Source organism: Epinephelus fuscoguttatus, linkage group LG17 (assembly GCF_011397635.1).
Source record: "Epinephelus fuscoguttatus linkage group LG17, E.fuscoguttatus.final_Chr_v1".
Lineage (NCBI taxonomy): Eukaryota > Metazoa > Chordata > Actinopteri > Perciformes > Serranidae > Epinephelus > Epinephelus fuscoguttatus.
Window position 1 is genome coordinate 15671539 of NC_064768.1, and position 15940 is coordinate 15687478.

General features: G+C 43.8%; 1 protein-coding gene and 1 long non-coding RNA gene across 3 annotated transcripts in view; both read left to right on the top strand.

The window, feature by feature from the left end:
* Positions 1–15940, top strand: part of LOC125904472 (TOG array regulator of axonemal microtubules protein 1-like) — a 97585-nt gene that overhangs the window by 59605 nt on the left and 22040 nt on the right. The window lies entirely within an intron of this gene.
* LOC125904474 (uncharacterized) lies at positions 8269–13357 on the top strand. Of its 2 annotated transcripts, XR_007451454.1 has the most exons (5): positions 8269–8307; positions 8415–8488; positions 11158–11268; positions 12421–12877; positions 13016–13357. It is a non-coding gene; the product is annotated as an uncharacterized LOC125904474 (long non-coding RNA). The 2 variants fall into 2 exon arrangements; XR_007451453.1 differs by lacking the exon at positions 8269–8307 and having other exon boundaries at positions 8330–8488.

Here is a 15940-nt window from a genome sequence, read left to right on the forward strand (position 1 = left end):
AGCTGAGGGACATTCCATATCTGGGACATTTCACCCCGACTCCTCCACCAACACAAGCACCCAGCAGAACGTCTCGTCTCCCGGTGATGTCTGTTAGAGTTGGTGGAGCAGGTATGTTGACACTGTTGAATGATGACTTTTTTTTTTTTATGGAAACTTAAATGGAAATAGGTGCACATGTGATTACATCAAACAAATGGAATAGTAAGTGACAGTTGGATCATGATTTCTTTGCTTTGAATCTGAGCAGTCAAAGAGGTAGCTGATGGATACAAGCTCCAGTCAGCTAAAACTACGATGGAGGAACTCACTAGGTCGCTGCAGAAGTTCCAGGTTATCCATCAACCTAAACCACCAGCAGCACCCAGAAGGATCCCAGCTATGGCACCTGGGTTCCAGCACCTCCAGCCACAGTGTCCCAGCCCAACAGAAGAGGACTCTGTCGTAGGACCGTGGCTGAAGTACCTAAGGTTCCTGCACCGCCATCAACATCTGCCCCACCCAAAAAGAAAGGACCACGTCGTGGGACAAAACTCTGCCCTGCAAAGCCTGTCTCAGAGCAGGAGTACCTCCAGCCTCTGTCCAAACCTACAGAGAGCCTGTCCCTCTGCTTCGAGCAGCTGAATTCGGATGATTGGTAGGAAATAGACACTACTGAAGTGTAGAGAGATAATTTAAAAGCATACCAGGCAAGGACTCAAGAGTCTGTTGTTTCTAAAGCAATGATTTACAAAGTTCTTTCTTTTTGTCATCTAAACACAGGAGCAGAAACTGGATGGATGTAAATCTGTTCAAGCTCTGCACAACACCACCCAGAGATACTGCTGACCAAACTGCGTCAGCTCTGCCTGCTCCTCACAGAAGTGGTATGAAGACATTTTCCTCTTTGTCTCTGTGTCCTTGTGTTGCATGTAGTTCTCATTTGCCTTCTTGTGCATGTACCTGTACTGTATAATGAAGTATTGACTGATGTTCTGATCTATTGTCTAGATGAATAGCCCACGCTCTGCTGTTGCCTGTGCTGCCATAGACACAGTAGCAGCGCTCCACCTTCACCTGGGGAGGGCCATGGACCTTGAGGCAGAGACGACAGGCCGCACCCTGCTGCTCCAGCTGGCACAGAAGTCCAGCACCTTCATCCACCAGAAGGTTAACCTTGCTCTGGGTGCGCTGGCAGAGGGCTGCAGCCCTAAAAGAGTCTTAAGCGCCAACACAGGGCTCCAGATTAGGTGAATTAGAGACTCTAAATTGATCATAGCTGTGAAAGCTATCAGATTATATGTGCCTTGTGACAGACTAGTGACTTGTCTGCCCGTCTGTGACAGACTGGGACTTGTCCACCAGTCTATCACAAGGCACATATAATGAACTCATAATTACTAGCATTACATAACAAAATAAAAAAAAATTAAATTAATAATGATGATTTATTTTGTATTATTTAATTATTTAATGTTATCTCAAATCAAAACTGAGCTCCTCTCTCTCCCACTCTGATTCATGTCCCATTAATGCATGTTACTAACTTTGCCTCTTCCCCCGAGTCTTTGTGCTTTCTCGCCTTGCAGGTTTCTTCGGATCGTGGGAGCACCTGGATCATGGCAGAGGGCTGCAGGCTGGAATCGAGCCTGCACCAAAGACAGTGCCCTTGTACATGGGGTGCCTGCTCTACCCACTGATCCACCGGTGCCCCATTGTCACACTTGTTAGTTATATTGATGTTGCTGTGCCTGTCTCTCTGTCTGTCCCTCTTTCTTCCAACCCAACCGGCAGAGGCAGATGGCCGCCCACCACAGAGTCGTGGTTCTGCTCGAGGTTTCTTCCCATTAAAGGGAAGTTTTTCCTCGCCACTGTCGCACAGCAGGGAGAAATAGGTGCTTGCTCTTGGTGGGAATTCATTTGAATTGTTGGGTCTCTGTAGATTAGTCTTGAGATCAATTTTATGATTTTGTGATGTACAAATAAAACTCTCAAAAGAGGAACACTTTTTGATGATCATTACTTTAGGAGAGAGTTTCTTGTGGCAGTGAGTAAAACAAGCAAACTGAATTTTGGTTTATTCCTTACACATACAAAATTGTTTCTATTAAGCCATGTTGAATGTGTTTAATGTGTGATACAGTGTTTGTTATTTTATTAATTTCTGTGCTTGTGTTATTGAGCTGTGTGTGTGTGTGTGTGTGTGTGTGTGTGTGTTTGCTGTTTCATGTGTCTTTAAAATAGACAGATTGACCTTAGCTTGACCTTATTGTAGAATGTGTAATGTCTGATAAAGTTACTTTAGTACACAGCCGTACATGCACTCTTTCAGGTAAATGAAACCATGGGCCCTCTTCTCTTACTGCACTCTTACAAACAAAACAACGCTTAGAGAGTTTATGCACCTGGCTGAGGTCCTGTCACAAAGTGTTTGTAGCTTGGCTGTCTGGTCATTTCATTCCTGTGACAACCAAAGAGCAAGATGAAGAGGCGCTTCTCTGTGGAAGAGGCTCGGGATGAAATCATGCGGCCTGTAAGTCCCAGAGAGATAATGACGATTTCTATGTTTCTCTGGCACAAAGGGGGGAAAAAACAAACCAAAAAAACCACTGGTATCAGCAGTTATTTTAAACACCTGTATTAACCCCGAATTTCACAACCAGTGCATCCCCACTTTGAACCATTACATTTCCTCCAGAGTGACGTTGTTCCACCAAAACTTTGCCACTAAAGAAACAAACAGGTCAGAGCTCATTATATTTATGGCATTATTTATTTATTTGAAGCTACTGCTCCACTGAAGAAGAAAATAAATCACTGCTGATAAAAAGGTGCGAGAGTTACACGAGTTGTATCTGGAGGAAGGATGTTACATAAATATTGATTAGGTCAGCTTCGATTTACCCTGTGATGGGACCAAGCTACTGCTGGCTGTACAAAAAGGAGGCCATGTGACAAAGAGGATGCCATCTAGACAGGCACTGGTGCAGACGGAGGCACAGGGAACGGGAGAGGGCAGCAGGAAGCCTTGTTACAGCCTTGTTCCGAAAGATAAGCTAGCAATGTGTTTAACTGTTTCTGAACACCAACAGTTCCTTGAAACTTTCTCCTGACTCTTCAAGTATAAATCTATTTAAAAAAAAAAAAAAGGAAGGAAAAGTTGCAAGAAAAAAGTCACATTTTTAAACACAAGTGGAATGAAGTTATTTGTCATCTTCATCTTGGAGGTTTTGAGCATTACCTACTGTGTGAGACACTTTCCACCTTACGTCCATAATACACAGAGTATACTGTGCAAGAAACAACAAAATGACAACACAAACATTCCTTTCATTGCACTTTGTCAAAGAAAATAAAATTGCCAGTTGTACAAATCACTGTTTCAGTTTATCTTCAGTTGTTCTTGTTGAAATGATGCAGACGAGCTCTTTCTTTTTAATCTGCCTACTCTGATCACAGTAGGACTTCTGTTTAAAAACACAAGATTAAAACGTGTACATTAAGAGAATTAACGCATCTCTTTGTGTGACGGAGCATCTTCGTACTCCTCGTGGGTGGCAGGAAGCAGCGTGGCCACTCATGAAAGCTGGCCATCACTATAGCAGGATGACAGGAGGCCCGTGAGTGGAGCCCCAAACTCACTGCTCAGTACATATTAAACATACGGACAGGTGACACACAGAAATGGACAGTAATGGCTTTTCCCTTTGAAACCAGGAGATCTGCCTGGCCAGTTTAAAGTGTCTTGGTGAGGAGGAGGAGGGCTGACCACTGAGTGTCCACACGGTCCTGGTGTAGTGTAGAGCACAGGGTCAGTGGGAGACTATCACACGTGGCGTTTGTAGAGGGCTGTCGAGTCGTCATGGTGAGAGAGGGGTCATGAAGGATGCACACTAGCTGTCAGGAGGATCTATGACGTGCTCTCTGGAGAGGCAACTCTTTGGCGTGCGGTCCTGGGCCGACTTCGAGTCGGGGCGTTCGCTGCACGTTCGCTCTTGGTTTCGGACGGCTGTGTTTCAGCCTGTGGGGTGCTGGCGTCCCCGACAAGTTCACGCAGGAACTTGAACTTGGACAGGAAGAGCTGCCAGACTACATACTGTTGGGAATAGAATGATTTTATGCATTTTACTATCAGTTGTGTTTCACTATATAAGTTTTAGATGTGTGAACAATGAGAATACTAAGATGATTTCAGCTGATCTGAATGTGTTTGCTTTGCAGAAGCGGAGAAGTACAGGAGAGGAAGAGACATGAAATCTGAGGAGCACATACCGCAATGCTTAGATAATTAGTTTCATATATGGTAAAAATAATAGAAAGTGATGTACAGATAGTAAGGTACAGCACGTGTAGGGAGTTGTGTTGTTCTCTTGTCTTTCAAAACAGGAACCACGCCCCCACTGTCAGCGGGAAGGAGTCAGATTAACACGAGGCAGGGGCGTGGTGTGGTGAAGGAGGAAGTGGAACTGCCAATGAGAAGAGGACAACGCCTTGCGTGCACAATGACACTCTGTTACGCTCAAATATACTGGGTCAGGGAAAGGACAGGAGGTCAGACTTCGTGAACTGACACACCTTTGTTGTTCGTCAGGGACTTGAAGTTGAGACCCAGAGCTCTGTAATTTTATTCCTTTACTGCTTAATAAACTACATTAACTGAGACCGAATATCTTCTCCTATTGCTTCATTAAAGAACACGCAGGACTGAGCTCACACATAGCACACTGGAGAGTAGGATGAGCCCCCAGTCCATCAATACCAACCTGAGGGGCAAAGAAGGGAAAACAGCTTTTTAAAGGCAAAATAAAGGAGCTCTAACAACCACAGGAGCTCCTCATATAGTAACACTACATTTTAGTCACAAAGGTAAACATGTGTTTCCCTGCTAAATGAATGCCCAACAATCTTTGAAAACCCCAAAAGGTCATTTAACAACACTTAGTGCTTTTTTCAAAGTATTTCAAGAATCCTAAAGCAATCTTCTGACCAACTGGATGAAAACATATTTTTCCAAGTGGTTCAAATATTCAAACAACAACATTAATAACATTAAACAATATTGAACGACTCAGATTCATATTTTAAACACAAACCCAGCATCAGTTGATAGAATATTAGCCTTTTTCCACTGACACTCTTGGCCGTGCCAATTTGTGTTTCCATGGTCAGTTTAGACGCGCCATGCCACGCCAAGCCGCACTGGAGATGGACCCTTTCCGGTGTATGTCCACATGCCAGGCCGCCCATCCTCAAGCAGGTACCGTTGCTCAAGTGCATACCGGTGGGAGTACCTCCCTCCTCCCCCCAAACAAGCCGTGTGTTGCGAGACTCTCGTCCTCCCCTCTGTCTGCAGGAGACCAGAGAGAAAGGCCTTTAGGTAAACTCTTTTCACCTGCCCTGCTGTGGAAAAACACATGCAGCAAATATAACAGGGGACTTTAGCCGTGGGTCAGCACTCTGCTTTTAAACGTCATCACTCAAGACAAGCCATCATCAGGTTAAAACACACCTTCAAGAAGGCAGCCCTGCTGTAATGGAAATGCAAATCCAAAACCCTCTCTAGCGCAGCCAAACAGGTAAACCAGTAGCTGTGGATTAAGAACAGAGACACCAATCAATTAACTAAACTCCATAACTGCCTTAAAGACATAAAAACCTGGATGAGCACCAATTTCCTGATGTTAAATTCAGACAAAACTGAAGTTATTGTTCTTGGCCCCAAACAACTCAGAGACTCTTTATCTGATGACATAGTTTCACTAGATGGCATTGCTCTGGCCTCTACCACTACCGTAAGAAGCCTCGGAGAAACATTTGATCAAGATTTGTCTTTTAATTCTCATTTAAAACAAATCTCACGGACTGCATTTTTTCATCTGCGTAATATTGCGAAAATTAGGCCTATCCTGACCCGAAAAGATGCAGAAAAATTGGTCCACGCTTTTGTTACCTCAAGGCTGGATTACTGTAACTCTCTATTATCTGGTAGCCCTAGTAAGTCCTTAAAACTCTCCAGCTAATTCAGAATGCAGCAGCACGTGTACTAACAGGAACTAAGAAACGAGATCATATTTCTCCTGTTTTAGCTTCTCTGCACTGGCTCCCTGTAAAATCCAGAACTGAATTTAAAATCCTACTGCTAACTTATAAAGCTCTAAATGGTCAAGCTCCGTCATATCTTAGAGAGCTCATAGTGCCTTATTATCCCACCAGAACTCTGCGCTCTGAGAACGCAGGGTTACTCGTGGTCCCTAAAGTCTCCAAAAGTAGATCAGGAGCCAGAGCCTTCAGCTATCAGGCTCCTCTCCTGTGGAAGACTAGACTTAAGACTTTCCTCTTTGATAAAGCTTATAGTTAGGGCTGGCTCAGGCTTGCCTTGTACCAGCCCCTAGTTAGGCTGACTTAGGCCTAGTCTGCCAGAGGACCCCCCTATAATACACCGGGCACCTTCTCTCCTTCTCTCTCTCTCTCTCTCTCTCTCTCTCTCGCATCCTATTACTGCATCTTGCTAACTCGGCCATTCTGGATGTCACTAACTCGGCTTCTTCTCCGGAGCCTTTGTGCTCCACTGTCTCTCAGATTAACTCATATCGCAGCGGTGCCTGGACAGCGTGACGTGTGTGGTTGTGCTGCTGCCGTGGTCCTGCCAGATGCCTCCTGCTGCTGCCATCATTAGTCATTAGTCATACTTCTACTGTTATTATACACATATGATTATTGTCACATATGTATACTGCCAGATATTAATATATACTTTCAAGATATTGTACCACAGTAGCCAGAACTATAACTATATTATTACTTTCATTAATGTTGTTGTAAGCTACTGTCATTACCGTCTGTCCTGCATCTCTCTCTCTCTCTCTCTCTCTCTCTCTCTCTCTCTGTCTCATTGTGTCATACGGATTACTGTTAATTTATTATGCTGATCTGTTCTGTACGACATCTATTGCACGTCTGTCCGTTCTGGAAGAGGGATCCCTCCTCAGTTGCTCTTCCTGAGGTTTCTACTGTTTTTTTTCCCCCGTTAAAGGGGTTTTTGGGGGGGAGTTTTTCCTTATCCGCTGTGAGGGTCCAAAGGACAGAGGGATGTTGTATGCTGTAAAGCCCTGTGAGGCAAATAGTGATTTGTGATATTGGGCTTTATAAATAAAATTGATTGATTGATTGATTGATTGATTGAATGACACCACTTGGATTCCGAAATACCCCTACCAACAGCAGGGTTCGAGGGTGTAAAAGCAGAGAGGGCACACCTAGGACGCCAGGTGCTGCTGATGAGCCCTCTGGAGGTGTTGTAGGCCTATCATCAAAACGCCAGTGAAGGAGGGTACCCACCTTATGACCTCTGCCCTCCCTAAACCCCTGAGTACTTTTACTTTTGATGTTCAAAGTACGTTTTGCTGATAGCACTTGAATTTATAACTTAAATAGACTTATAATGTAATATTTCAATATTGCAAATTGCTCCTTTTACTTACTTTTTCTAAATCACTTGAATACTTCTTCAACCATGTCAGAAGAGACTGATGATTCTGAAAATACTTTCAAAGTAAAGTTTTTTTTGTTTTTGTAAAAGATGGCTGAGTATTCATCTTACAAACAGAAACAGCTGATCACCTCTGTAATTGGTTCCAGGCATGATTATGCATGACAGACACAAACATGCCATATTTTCCATCCTTCTCTGCTCCACCTACACCTGGACAAGCTCAGGCATTTCCTGCCAGTAAAAAGCTCAGAGGAGGAGGAGATGGAAAACAAACAGAGCAGCCATGATTATGTTCTGACTTCAGACTGCTCTGCACATGTTAAAAATAGAAACTCCTTCCTGAAATTGAAACTTGCCATCAAAGACATTCAATACACTCTGACCTGATATGCAAGTTTAAAGGAATGGTTGGACATTTAGGAGAAAAACTGTTATTCTGTCCCTACATGACACTTAAAGTGCAACTTGCAGGTTAAATTTTTTTTTAAAAAAATATATAACCTTGTCTGAAAATTATCATGAGAAATTAATTCAGAATTTATTATGGTTTACACGACATAAGGGCACAAATTCAGAGGAAAAAAGTGGCCCTTTTTAACTCCTCTTCTAAAAACGTTTTTTTTTCCAACGTCGCCTGATACTACGTCACGAGAGGGATTCTGCGTCCTTGACCCTGCCTCTGTCCAATGTGCAGTAGTAGGTGGCAGTGAGTCTGAGCGGTAGTAAACTTGTGAGTTAGTATTTTTTTTCAGTTGTTAACAGTGCATTTCACCATTTGTGATTATGCTGAATTATTGTGCAACCTCTCCACGGAGAGGGAGACCCGAGCTTCGGGGGTATGTGCGAGTGTAACGGAGTTAATATACAGTATGTATGATCCCACTTGCCATGGCTCATACTGCTTTATTTTACTTTTTCTGAAACTGATTTATTTTATGGTCAGTGAACACAACACCCCTGCAGACTAGGGTCGTGTACCCCGGAAGATAGCAACACTTTGGCTGCGCTGTCTCGCTGGTAGGTGCACATGCTATCAGCTCCGTAATTATTTTGCATTAATTATCTTAACTTTATATCTAAGGGGTTGTGTATGTTACATTTTGTAAGACTGGAGCTCCCGATCGGTTGAGCACGTCCTCCCGTAAAAGTTGACAGTGTTTTTAATTATTTGTGTGTAACGTGGTTAGCATAACTCAGGGTTTAGCTAACTTGCACTCCTTTTTTATTTAATATTCCCAGTGTGAGAGCACGTGAATGAATGAGGCCAAGACTGACTGTGAAAACATTTCCTCTGCCAGATGCGGGAATAAACGGCGGGTGCCAACAGTACTTCATGACTGATTTTTCTCGTGATTATACACAATGCAAGAGAGAGTACACGACCGCTACACGAGGGCGGGCGGGCTCCGCGGAGAGGGAGGCCTCTGTGTTTGAGACGGGAGCGGGCAGCGTGAGGGTTGATGGGCAGTGTGAGGCATGTTATGTCTGGTCTGGGGGTCAGATTCTCCACCAGAGCCCAGAAGGCATCCACCTCCCTGCAGCACATACTCTCCACAGCTGAGGACATGGGCTGGCGATTCCCAAATAAGCACCTATTATACAAACAATTATCAGGAAATCTTCGTATCTCTCTGTCTCTCCCTCTCTCCCCTGCGGACGTCAATACACCGTAATGCGGAGTTATAGACGAATTCGGTGAGCGATTTGTGTATGCCGCCATGTTATGGCGGCGCCATTGCTCTGGTGACATGTGTCAGTCATCAATTCATCATGCTGTCAATGTGAACTGACTCTCTACAATGACAGCATCATGAATAGCTGGACTGATGATGTTAGACAGTGGCCTCCGGTAACTGATGAAGGTATCTTAAATGAGTACCGATATTAATTTAGAAATTAATCATTTGTTTGAGTGATAAGCAGGAAAGATTAGAGTAATAAAGAGATAATAGCCTGTATCACTAAACACTGTGTAATATAACGTGAGCATATGTTATGTGTGCTGACGTTAGCAAGCTAAGCGTGACATTTAATCATTACACGCATTTGCGCATTAGTTTCTGTTATGGGTAAGTAGCATTAGTTATCTAATACTGGCAGAACTATTGGTAGCTTTGTTATACCCTAATACGTGGTGGCAAACTTAATGTTGTGATGTGAACACAGTGTTAGACATCGTTAGCTGTCGTTAGCTAATGCTGGTCGCTCACCAAGACACCTGCCCAGTTCTCCTCACACCACAGCTCTATTTCTCTCCTGTGGCCGTTATTTCTCCTCACCCTGATCTGTTCCTGGTCTCTTGGACGCCTAGCAGGCTCATAATTATAAGCCTGTGGGCCGTCATATGCATATGAATGTACATTTCAACTTCTTCAGTCTCAAAACTAGTACTGGGATCCATGTTTAGTAATGTTAAACTCAATCGAACTCGGCCGGACTCCTTTACGCTACATCACTTGCGGTTAGTGGGTTTTTCGATGTGGAAGCAAAATTCTCTCACAAAAATGACCCCCAAAGTCACTGTAGTGTGTATATGTTGTTGTTTTTTGTTTTAAACGAGTTGCTACATCATTTTCCTACACATTTATTCACCATGGTCTCCAACCTGCAAGTCACCGGCTTTAAATGGTCATTTCACCCTTTATATAAACACAACTTACTGGTTTACAGCTGTTTATATATATATATGTATACTTATCATTCACTGCATTCCTGTTGACATTCATTTGCAGCTACTGGCTAATTTGTATTACTCAGTTTTATAGTTCACTCATGTTATATTGTACCCTTTATTTTAACTTGCCTTATTTTATGTTTAGATTCCCATGTAGGTTTTACTTTCGTGATAGCCTTTTTAGACAATATTTAATTTGCATTGTTAAAGAGAGCCTCAGACTTTGTGTTGTGCAAATGATAAATAATGAACTTGAGCCAATTGTCAGCCATCTGCAGCCTCTCATTGGCTATCAGTGTGTGTGCACACTAACTAAATGGTTCCCCAATGCGAGTGTGCACAGCAGTGTGAGCCCGACACTTTGCCACATCTTAACCGGACACCTGATAGCGACAACAGCATAAGGAGGTGACTGCGGTGTGTTTTTTGATTCACACCACACACACACACAAAAACAACGCAGCTAGCTAGCTCGGTTAGCCGCCCGGCAGCTGAGTTAGATAGCCAGCCTCAGACGAGAGAGAGACCAACAGCAGCACATCGCACACCAGGCTGTTTGCTAGCGTCTCTGGCTAGCTGGCTAGCTAGCTAACGTTAGCTAGCTGGTAGACAAACGCCGCAGTAGTTTGACAGACAGGCTGTAGCATGAGCTAACGTTAGCTGGTCACAGCAGGGTAAAGTCCTCCTTCTACATAACTGCAACAGGTATTTGATAGTTCTCACAGACAGAGACAAGGCTGAGGCTACAGTAACTGGGTACCTAGAGCGACACATTTTTGATGTGTAGGGCCACTGACCAAACGCTGGTGTTTGACAAGCTGGAAGTGAGAATGTGTTGCTCGTTCACGAGTAGATGCACGCTTCCCTCTGTGCCGTGAATCGGTAGAAAGAAAAAAGTTCCTATGTAAAACTGCTTACAACAAAATCTGTGGATTATCTTTAGTAAGCAGGTCATGATTTTTGGAAAGAGACATTGCTGTTGAGTTTTTCAAAAGTATTTTTGTTTTTTTAGTGACATCTAGTTCGATTATATTGGACTGAAGGCAGACATCTCTACGGCTGATATCTCCAACAGGCTGCAACTCACACCAAAACATTCTAGATTGAAAGAAAAGCACTACAGGTAAGAGGATTTTTTTTTTTTTTTTTTTTAATTTTCGGGTGAAGTGTCCTTTTAATGCATCAATAATTAAAATCCACTATTATAATAGAAATTATTATGAAATGGGTCATTCTGCACAATTAGCACTTTTGCTTTTGGTACATTTAGTATATTTTGAGCCCAATACTTTTGTACTTGAGTAATATTTTAAAACCTTACAGTAATGCAGAGTGGGTGGGTCAAACATCGCCCCAACCCCCTTCAATGAATAATGACTGAAAAACTTAGCTAAAATGAACTGATAAACAGTTGACATAGCATTAGAAAGCTAAATGTAACTATAATAAACAGTCCCATTTATCATGTTGACAATATGTAACAAAAGTAACCCAGTCATTCAGTCATGATTCATATGCAGGCTGGGCAGAATGGCTGAACCATAAGGTCAACTGCCTGACTGGCCAGTGCCTACAATGGACACCAATAAAAGCATGAGGAAAACTGGAAATGTTGCTTGGGGGAAAATAGAGAATAGATAAATCATTAAATGTGTGCCAAGACTAAAAAGGTTGTCAAATTTGTTTGTTTTTATTAACAACAATGCTGTGAAATTATTCCATTTAAAAAATGCCAAAAGAACTGATAGAACATGAAACTGCATCAGAGTGTCATGATTCCGTCACAGTGTTCCATGCTTTGTGACATCACAATGCAAACCATGAAAGTTTGTAAGTAGGAGAGACCAGCTCCAACTCAGTCAGACAAACATCTGTCATATTGGGAGTACAGTTGTACATTTCTGATAGTGATGAGTTTTTCTGAGACAATGAGGACCTTCCTGCAACAGTGCTGTGGGAGGAAGAACAGTGATGAAGACGCTGATGTAAGTAGTGCAATATGGATAACGCTTGAAACAGTTGGATAAGTGTAACTAACAAACAGTTGAAATAGCTTTAGTTAGCTAACACTGGTGGATGAATAACTGTAGCTAAAGGAACAAATAAACAGCCTGATGCTAACTTCAGTGTCAGCCTAAAGAAGAACTCTGTTGGGACTGGGCCAATATGTTTATGGAGTAAAAAAGAGTAGATTATATTATAAACCGATTCATTCAGTATTTGTATTTGACTGAATACATTTAAAAACAAAAATATGTCTTCATGTTTTTCACAGTCACCAGAGAGCCACAATGGAGAGAGTGGCTCCAGCATCCGTGACACTGAGAGAGCTGAAAGGGCTAAGAGGGCTGCACTTATTTGCAGTGCAGAGAGCTTGTGTGCTTCACAGAAAGCCCACACCCATGCTGCTCTGGAAAGACTTGGAGTCTCCACCCAGCAGGCCACCCTCCCTTCACCTCATCCCCCAGTTTCACCCAAAAGGAGGCCTGAATCCACTTTTCCAAGGAGGCTCAGGCCCATTTCAGTGGACCAGACATTGGACAGAGAGGACCTCATTGTGAAGGAGAGAAGCCCCAGCCCAGACTCTTCCCTCAGCTCTGTGGACACACACACTCCCACTGAGCTGAGGGACATTCCATATCTGGGACATTTCACCCCGACTCCTCCACCTACAGCAGCACCCAGGAGAAGGTCTCGTCTCCCGGTGATGTGTGTTAGAGTTGGTGGAGCAGGTATGTTGATGCTGTTGAATGATGACTTCTTTTTTTTATGGAAACTTAAATGGAAATAGGTGCACATGTGATTACATCAAACAAATGGAATAGTAAGTGACAGTTGGATCATGATTTCTTTGCTTTGAATCTGAGCAGTCAAAGAGGTAGCTGATGGATACAAGCTCCAGTCAGCTAAAACTACGATGGAGGAACTCACTAGGTCGCTGCAGAAGTTCCAGGTTATCCATCAACCTAAACCACCAGCAGCACCCAGAAGGATCCCAGCTATGGCACCCAAGGTTCCAGCACCTCCAGCAACAGTGTCCCAGCCCAACAGAAGAGGACTCTGTCGTAGGACCGTGGCTGAAGCACCCAAGGTTCCAGCACCTCCAGCCACAGTGTCCCAGCCCAACAGAAGAGGACTCTGTCGTAGGACCGTGGCTGAAGTACCTAAGGTTCCTGCACCGCCATCAACATCTGCCCCACCCAAAAAGAAAGGACCACGTCGTGGACAAAACTCTGCCCTGCAAAGCCTGTCTCAGAGCAGGAGTACCTCCAGCCTCTGTCCAAACCTACAGAGAGCCTGTCCCTCTGCTTGAGCAGCTGAATTCGGATGATTGGTAGGACATCGACACTACAGAAGTGTAGAGATCATTTAAAAGCATACCCGGCAAGGACTTCAAGAGTCTGTTGTTTCTAAAGCAATGATTAACAAAGTTCTTTCTTTTTGTCATCTAAACACAGGAGCAGAAACTGGATGGATGTAAATCTGTTCGAGCTCTGGCACAACACCACCCAGAGATACTGCTGACCAAACTGCGTCAGCTCTGCCTGCTCCTCACAGAAGTGGTATGAAGACATTTTCCTCTTTGTCTCTGTGTCCTTGTGTTGCATGTAGTTCTCATTTGCCTTCTTGTGCATGTACCTGTACTGTATACGCAGAAGTATTGACTGATGTTCTGATCTATTGTCTAGATGAATAGCCCACGCTCTGCTGTTGCCTGTGCTGCCATAGACACAGTAGCAGCGCTCCACCTTCACCTGGGGAGGGCCATGGACCTTGAGGCAGAGACGACAGGCTGCACCCTGCTGCTCCAGCTGGCACAGAAGTCCAGCACCTTCATCCACCAGAAGGTTAACCTTGCTCTGGGTGCGCTGGCAGAGGGCTGCAGCCCTAAAAGAGTCTTAAGCGCTCTCGTCAACACAGGGCTCAGGTAAGAGGAGAGTTTTTGAACAGAATTTAGTAGGAAGCATAAATCAAATGAAACGTGGTGGTCATTGTCTACATTTTGTCCCTCTTCAGCCACCGTTGTGCTGCAGTGAGGGGGAGCACAGCACAGCACCTCCACCAGCTGGCCGACATCATTGGAGAGGACAGCATTTTAACATCTGGACAGGCCTTTGCAGAGAGTTTCCTGACTGCTGTCAGTAAGATGGCGATGGATGCTGCTCCAGAAGCCAGGTGGGTTGTCTGTCAAGTCTTGCCTGATCTTATGGTCTGTGGGTTCTGTGAATAATGCTGTTTGTTTGTTCAGTCTTAGTCACAATCTTATAACCATGCTTATACACTAAATGGCTTAATGGGAATGTATCTCTGTACAGGCACCACGGTAAGCAGATGCTCCAGGGACTTGCCCAGCAGAAGGAATTTCCGGACCTCTGTGATAGGATCATCCCAGTGAAGGACAGACGCCCCCTGCAGAAGATCTTGAGGATGATGCAGTAGGACCAGATGTGATGAAACACTGGAGGAGGTCACCTTTTGGACTGGCATGGTGGTGCAGGGGTTAGCCCTGTCACCTCACAGAAAAAAAAGGTTATGGGTAAGGACCTGCCAAAACATTTGGGCCGTTCTGTGTGGTGTGTGCATGTCCTCCCTGTGCCAGGGAGGGTTTTCCCCGGGAGGCTCCGGTTTCCTCCGCACTACCAAAGATATGCAGATTAGGTGAATTAGAGACTCTAAATTGATCATAGCTGTGAAAGCTATCAGATTATATGTGCCTTGTGACAGACTAGTGACTTGTCTGCCCGTCTGTGACAGACTGGGACTTGTCCACCAGTCTATCACAAGGCACATATAATGAACTCATAATTACTAGCATTACATAACAAAATAAAAAAAAAATTAAATTAATAATGATAATTTATTTTGTATTATTTAATTATTTAATGTTATCTCAAATCAAAACTGAGCTCCTCTCTCTCACTCTGATTCATGTCCCATTAATGCATGTTACTAACTTTGCCTCTTCCCAGTCGTCGTGCTTTCTCGCCTTGCAGGTTTCTTGGATCGTGGGAGCACCTGGATCATGGCAGAGGGCTGCAGGCTGGAATCGAGCCTGCACCAAAGACAGTGCCCTTGTACATGGGGTGCCTGCTCTACCCACTGATCCACCGGGCGCCCCATTGTCACACTTGTTAGTTATATTGATGTTGCTGTGCCTGTCTCTCTGTCTGTCCCTCTTTCTTCCAACCCAACCGGCAGAGGCAGATGGCCGCCCACCACAGAGTCGTGGTTCTGCTCGAGGTTTCTTCCCGTTAAAGGGAAGTTTTTCCTCGCCACCGTCGCACAGCAGGGAGAAATAGGTGCTTGCTCTTGGTGGGAATTCATTTGAATTGTTGGGTCTCTGTAGATTAGTCTTGAGATCAATTTTATGATTTTGTGATGTACAAATAAAACTCTCAAAAGAGGAACATGTTTTGATGATCATTACTTTAGGAGAGAGTTTCTTGTGGCAGTGAGTAAAACAAGCAAACTGAATTTTGGTTTATTCCTTACACATACAAAATTGTTTCTATTAAGCCATGTTGAATGTGTTGAATGTGTGATACAGTGTTTGTTATTTTATTAATTTCTGTGCTTGTGTTATTGAGCTTAGTAGGCTATTTTAAGAAAGTGTGTGTGTGTGTGTGTTTGCTGTTTCATGTGTCTTTAAAATAGACAGATTGACCTTATTGTAGAACGTGTAATGTCTGATAAAGTTACTTTAGTACACAGCCGTACATGCACTCTTTCAGATAAATGAAACCATGGGCCCTCTTCTCTTACTGCACTCTTACAAACAAAACAACGCTTAGAGA